Source organism: Phalangium opilio, unplaced genomic scaffold (assembly GCF_054372755.1).
Source record: "Phalangium opilio isolate 3A_F unplaced genomic scaffold, DU_Popi_V2 ptg000037l_1, whole genome shotgun sequence".
NCBI lineage: Eukaryota > Metazoa > Arthropoda > Arachnida > Opiliones > Phalangiidae > Phalangium > Phalangium opilio.
Window position 1 is genome coordinate 3,979,531 of NW_028324160.1, and position 6,889 is coordinate 3,986,419.

The window sequence follows — 6,889 nt, forward strand, 5'->3', positions numbered from 1 at the left end:
CCATCCACTGGTCTTCCGTCTATTCCACATAGACACCAATCTGTATCATTGGCTTCTACTCCATTATCATCGTTTGGTTTTAGGATATACGCGGCGATCAGCTAGGGTTACGAGAAACGTCTAGCCTTCCTAAGGTGGGATCGCCACCAAAGGTTTTCGCAATTGCGCTTTTTCCTTACTATTATAATGGAAACGAATCGTATATATACCCCAAAATTTGAAGAAAGCGGGCAAGAGGGGTACCCTTCACTTTAAACGTCAATATTAGCAAAGTTTGAGAAGATAATTGGTATAACTTTATTTTAAACGATTTAACTATTATTAATGTTAATTATTGAAGATTAAAATAATTAAAAATAATTATATTTATTTAAATATTAAAGATAAACCTCTCGTGCAAAGAGAGAGATTATCATTGCCTCCTATATCTACCAAGGCCCGTGCATGCGATATATTTCCTTCATTGCCTCCTATATCTATCAAGGCCCGTGCATTGTATTTATATTTCATTCATTGCCTCCTATATATATCAAGGCCCGTGCATTGTGATATATTTCATTCATTGCCTCCTATATCTATCAAGGCCCGTGCATTGTGATATATTTCATTCATTGCCTCCTATATCTATCAAGACCCGTGCATTGTGATATATTTCATTCATTGCCTCCTATATCTATCAAGGCCCGTGCATTGCGATATATTTTTCAAAACAACAACAAAAATGGGAAACCCCAACTCAGAAACATAATAACGTTTTCATTGGATCGTTAAGTTTATATAATCTTCTTGACACGGAGAGGTAATATTTTGGTTTTCCCAACTTGTTCTCCCTCACAATCATCTCTTGCAATCAATTGCGGTGCATCCTTTAAATTACTGGCAACCTCTAAAGTCTGATAATGAAAATGTATATAAATATATATATGTTGAATGACTACTGATATCAAAATAGTAAAAATTCATACATCTGACATATTTATTATTGAAAAGGGGGCGGTTTTTTAGCTTTCCTTTTATCTTTTTTTCCACCCTTTGGCTTTGCTCCTTTAACTCTGGCAGGTACATTAAGGTTCAATTCCAAATACTTAATTAAGTCGCAGGTTTTTTCAAATTCAGAACTCTCATCCTGAAAGCAAAAGCGATATTATAAGTAACCATTTCAAAAAACAAAACATTTTTAAGCGTCTTAGAGACTGATTACTTGTGACGCTCAACAACTCTCGGAATTATTAATTAATAAGAAATTAGCTTTGTCAAAGATATTTGAAAAAAGGTAATGTTTTTTGGGTTTAATTATAATATACTGTTCTTTGTTTTTTGGTTATCGGATTTTCAGCCCCGTCTTAAAAGTCATTTGATGACAGCCCCGCGCCACTTAACTGAAAAATTATTTAATAATGAAATATAAATTTTAATATAGTACCATTTCAAATTCTTCATCAAGTAGACGAGAAATTCTCTCAAAATTTCCAATAAAGCGCATCTTGGTATTTGGAAAATGGAGGATTAAATCCAATTCAGCTTCAAGCTAGAAAACAATTTATTTCAGTCACATAACATAATAACATGCGTCAACAATTTAAACTTCTTACGTAGCTTGTATCACTCAAATGTGGAAATTGAGTGTACATCTCTTCAAATTTAGTACTATTTTTTGCTATTTGCTTTCTTCTGTTGGCAAACGTCTGTCTTATTAGTTTTAATAGCTTTGGTTTATCTTTCTCGCGTTCACTAAATGTAACTTTTAGTTCAAGTACTGCATCTTCGTGTGACGTATCATCTGTCATATCAATTTCCACGCTGCACAAAGCCTCTTCGTTGAGCTGGGTTTTTTTGCGTTTTTTGGATACTTCACCTGAAAATGACTGTTCTTTGCGGTTTTCGAGCCACCTTATATGCCGAATTTTAGACGACAACTTGTTAATAAGAAATTGCTGAAAAAAAGAAAACAATCTTTACTTTATTACAATAAATAAAATGAATATTTCTAATTCACACTTACCCAAGGTGAATAGGCTGTCTTATCAACATAAATACACGGGTATTTAGCAAAAAGCATTTTCCCCACAGTTTGGTATTCGCCTTGTGTTTTCATGTCGTACTTAGCTAATAATTCATACGCGAGTTCCTTTACTATGGTAGATGTTAATCCCAAGGGGTTTTCCTTCTTGTAATCGTTTTTCGGTGTAATCCGAAAATTTTGGGAGACTTAACTTTGCATTCTGTATTATAAAGATCTGTTAAATATTCACAGTTATGCCAATGTGTAAAACAAATGCTTACAAATTCAGTCGTTTGGGGATTAAATGCTGCAGTTTGCGAAGTAACTTCGTTATTTTGACAAACGATTTTACTTTGAGTTTCTTCGGGAAACACTGACTCCTGATGTCCACCACTTGAAATCACGAGTTCCGGTACTTCCACATTTGAGATTGTGCACGGATCCGTTGGTTGAGCATCTTTGAAGGAAACAGCTTAAAGTAATTTAACTCGGATTAAAAAACCTAAGGATCAAAAATAGCTGAAAGAAAAGGTCTTTCAAACACAAATGTCTTTCTCTCATTACAAGATGATTTAAACAAAGATATCAATGTACAAACACCCATGCAATAAAAACCTGATAATCCCTCTGGTTGGAATGGACTGCTGATGTCCGCGAATCCTTGAATTCATCATTCGGTCCAAGTATCATGATAGTCTGTTTCGCAAATGGCAGCAGCAAATCCCATTCATCAACTTCCGTTCCATCAACTTCTAAAACTGCTCTAGCTCCGTCCGATGAAGGAAACGATAATTTTGAACAGGCTAAATATTGAACAGGCTAAATATAAAAAAGTTTTGCAATCATACATATTTAGGGATTATGGCAACATTTCCATACCAGAATTCATGAAACCTAGAAAATTCTCGGCGATCACGGCTTTTTTTTTTCACGGTCGTGTGAAATTATTTTGAAAACAGTTGACATTTTTAACTCTATCAAATAAAAATCATTTCATCAGAATATCACGCTTTAGTTTTTAACAATATTATTAGTGTGCCCATATTTATTCACATACCATTTAGGTGTAGTATGAAGCATGCAGTCAAATGTTTCCCAAATGTACTTTAAGAGCACATTGAAAGGTATATTCATAAATACAATTAGCAATTAGGTCACCTTATCTCTATTGATACGCTCAACTATTTTTGAAAACCGTTTTTGCCTTCAATTAACAGAACTCTAAATTGGGGCTGTTATATAGCATAACGTAAAATTTTCCTCTGGTAAAATGACTTATCTGTGGCCATTTGAATTTTAAATTTTTAATTGGAATTAAATACTTTCGTCCGCCCAAAGGTCTTTGAAACACGTATCTGTTCAAATGGCTATCAAAATATTCTATTTTGGTTTGGTGGCAAATGGCATAACAGTTAAGATTTATAGTAACAACTTCATACACAATCATGAAAGTGGGACCATGCTCTTCAGTGTAGTCTTGCAGTAAAATAGTGTCTTTCTCATAGCGGTGACCGTAAATAGTGATATAAGAGCTTACGTGCATAGATGCAGTATCAATTGCGTTTTCATCGAAAAAATGCAACAAAGCCTTAATTTCATCAGTAATTTCACATTCATATCCCTCTTTAACGTCATCCAGATCCCCAAGGAAGTTCTGATTTTTTCCTCCACTACCATTGGTTTGTTGTAAACACAACCAACGTTGGTGCTTTAAAGCCATAGTTTTTGGTACATCTTTAAAACATCTCCATTTTTTCCCTTTAAAATACGAGTGTTTACTCTCCAGTCGCATGCACGAATGAAATCTTAAAGGGCCATATCGTCTCATTTGGTCAGGGAAATGTAACAAATAGTGAATTTTGGGTGTTACATTGGAATTTGGATAAAGAATTAGGAAGTTTTCATTGTGTTCCGAAATTAGACATTCAAATGTGTTAGCCATGCTGTTATTAGCAAGAACAGAAAGACAAATCTGCGTTATTTGAATTAAACGCAAAAAATTCGTCCAGTGTGGATTATGTTTTGGTACATTTAAACCAATATACAACGGCATTAGAAAAAGCAGCGTTTTCATAGCAGATGCTGTTTGCTTCAGGTCTCTCTTTTTCTTTAAGTGTTTTTTTCTATTATGGAAGGTTTCACGTCCAAATCATTCTTCTGATACGAGAATGACTGAATAGCATAATTCAACTCGTCAAGCGTAAATAGCTTCAATTCATAAATGAACAAATCAAGCATGAGTTTAGTTTCATATTTAACAACTCCTTCAAGGAGCACATGCATTGGATCATGCAAGAGATCTTTTGTGACTTCGAAGTTTGGAATTTCAGCAAATGGGCTTTTTTTATTTACACCCCATTGCTTTGACCAGTAGATTTTTGCTTTTTTGGAGCAAGTTGCCAAAGAGTGCAGTCTGTCGGAGTGTTCAATACTATCTCTCAAAGGAAAAGTATCTGCTTGTATACATTCTCTTATTCTGGGTCTATTAATCTCGCAGGTTCTACAGAATTTGAAAGCGCTACCCACGCCTTCCTTAAAGCCACCAATTTCCTGAGCCGCTAGTGTATCACCCAGCACAAATGCTAACTTCCCTTTCACTACTCTTTCTACGCCATTGAACATGCACTTAATACCTTTTTCAAAATTTTGCATCTCTCTTTTAAAATCATGCAGTAAAGTATCTAATCCAAATTCCTTTATGTCTTTTTGTTTGCCAACCGCGAGTAATTGGATGGAACTCAATTTTGATCTCATATATGGAGGTGTATTTAAAAGTTGCCAATAGAAAACTGTAACCTTATGCCTTTTTGCATGTGCCCCAATAGGATTTGCTATTTCCAAATCATCTAAATAGAAAGAAAACAATAAATTTATGCTATTGTCTAGATTTGTATCTGCCCACTTCCGTTTAATTTCTTTGCCACTAAATATATCATCCATTACATCACAATTACGGTTAGCTGGGGCAATTAATAGATTTTCCTCAAGTTCGGGCATTTTTAGGAGATTTTTGACTGATGTTACAAATGGGATGTAATAAGCAATTGCTGCTTTCGTTTAAGCAGTATTTGCAGTGGGTTGGGTAAGACTCGGCTTATTGTAGTGACCAATTATTAAAGGAACTGGGGCAACATAATTCATTTAAGCTTTAAAAAACAAATCCCTTCTGTATGCAGTTTCAAGTCCATTAAATAACTGCCTATCATTTAAGCTAATACTCCCTGCACTATAAGTTTTAACTAGATCCGAAGTAGTGGTCATAATATCCTCAATAACTTCGTCTGACAGGCCATGTTTTTCTTTAAGCTTCAAAACGTAAGAGGCTTCAATAAACTTTTGAACTGGTACATTACCCCTTGCACCAGGGTCAAATTCAAAAGCTGCCTCAAAATTATCTGGAACTCTTTCAATTTGATTAATATTTTGGTGTTTTCTAAATTTGTGACTACGGAAAGAGTTTGGATTTTTGAATAATGCCCCACATATATTGCAACGAAAAGATAATTTATCTGAATGCTTGTGACTACGAACAATATGTTGTAATAGCTCTTTATCATCTTTCGTATAATAGCTACAGAAGTAACACACTTTGACATTTTCCATTTAGACTTAGGAAAAAAAACAGTGTTGTAGTAAAGGCCTAATAGTTTTTGGATTTCTCTAAAGGGGCTGGAGATTATTTGTCGCCCTGTCTCATTTTTAACTCACATGCAGTATTTTTAGGCCCTTTGTGATCGCAGTTAGTCAATTTCAAAATCAACTTCTAGTTTTTCTCAAAGGCCTGGTAACACTGGGGGAGCTGCAAAACCACCTTTAACAAGAACTCTGTTTTAAGTTGACGAGAAATGTTGCAAAGGACTTTTGTCTTAACAATCAAGTTCAACCTAGAGTTGGTTAAAAACATTTTGTTTAGCGTGTGCATTGTCGATATATCCGGGGTCATTCTCAAAATTGAATTTTTTTTGCTCCAGTTTAGTTGTCGAGCTACGGCTTAATGACTTAGCCTTACAGCTCCAAATTTTAGGGAAAGCTAGAGGTTGAGGTTCTTTTTGTAAATGTAACTTAAGAATTAAAATTTCAACTCACCCTATAAAATCGAAAGAGAAGAAATAAAAATAAAAATGACGTTCTTGAATCTTCAATGATGGCGTGGTAGTGGGAAAGACGGTAACGTGGCCGTCCGCCCAAATTCACTCTAAATTGAGGTTTAGCTTCAGGGAACCTTCGGATTTAGTAAAATATGTTTTATTGTTTAGAGTTACAACATAATATAAAGCATGCATTATCAAACCAGCCAGAAGATAAAAATAGCTTACTTGACCGTCGCAACAACTTCTTGTCTAGCTGAGGACGCAAATAATTATGAAATGGGTAATGGCGTCGTTTTTGCGTCGCTGCCTTCCTGCTCCAGCGAAAGCGAGGGACCTATCCCTATTCCTTAACCCGCGAATAAAAACCCGATGGCCGGAGCCAAGCACGGAAACGCAAGAAAAACCGCGCGGTGTCTTATCTTTAGACCGATTCGGATAGCATTCCCCTTCCCTACGGTTTGCGGCATTCAGCAACACCACACTACGAGACGTTTTACAAGAAACCGGTCTCTCCGGTACCTGTAATTGAACGCAATTTGAGTGTTTATAAAGCGCCGCAAGCGGTGAGCTTCTGCGTAACTTGGTTCGAAAAATAACTTTACCTCAGAAATTTATAATAATGAATCAGAAAGAAAGAAAATAGTTTTAAATGTTTTCTTCGATATTTTTAAATTAAATATATATATATATATATAAATTTATAGCCTTTTCCCCCAAATCACACTGTGACATCTATGGGGTAAATAATTTTATGAATATGGCCGCACCCAGTGAAAGGTGACTTTATTATTATGTC

At 35.2% G+C, this 6,889-nt stretch overlaps 2 long non-coding RNA genes across 2 annotated transcripts; both read right to left on the reverse strand.

Annotated features, from left to right (window-relative positions):
* Positions 1 to 1,611: 1,611 nt before the first annotated feature.
* LOC149683423 (uncharacterized) lies at positions 1,612 to 2,027 on the reverse strand. Its single transcript, XR_016384203.1, has 3 exons — positions 2,003 to 2,027; positions 1,856 to 1,934; positions 1,612 to 1,800 (listed from the first exon to the last, which is right to left on the reverse strand). It is a non-coding gene; the product is annotated as an uncharacterized LOC149683423 (long non-coding RNA).
* A 2,226-nt stretch (positions 2,028 to 4,253) lies between these two features.
* LOC149683424 (uncharacterized) lies at positions 4,254 to 6,392 on the reverse strand. Its single transcript, XR_016384204.1, has 3 exons — positions 6,319 to 6,392; positions 6,089 to 6,224; positions 4,254 to 4,848 (listed from the first exon to the last, which is right to left on the reverse strand). It is a non-coding gene; the product is annotated as an uncharacterized LOC149683424 (long non-coding RNA).
* Between the last annotated feature and the right edge of the window lie 497 nt (positions 6,393 to 6,889).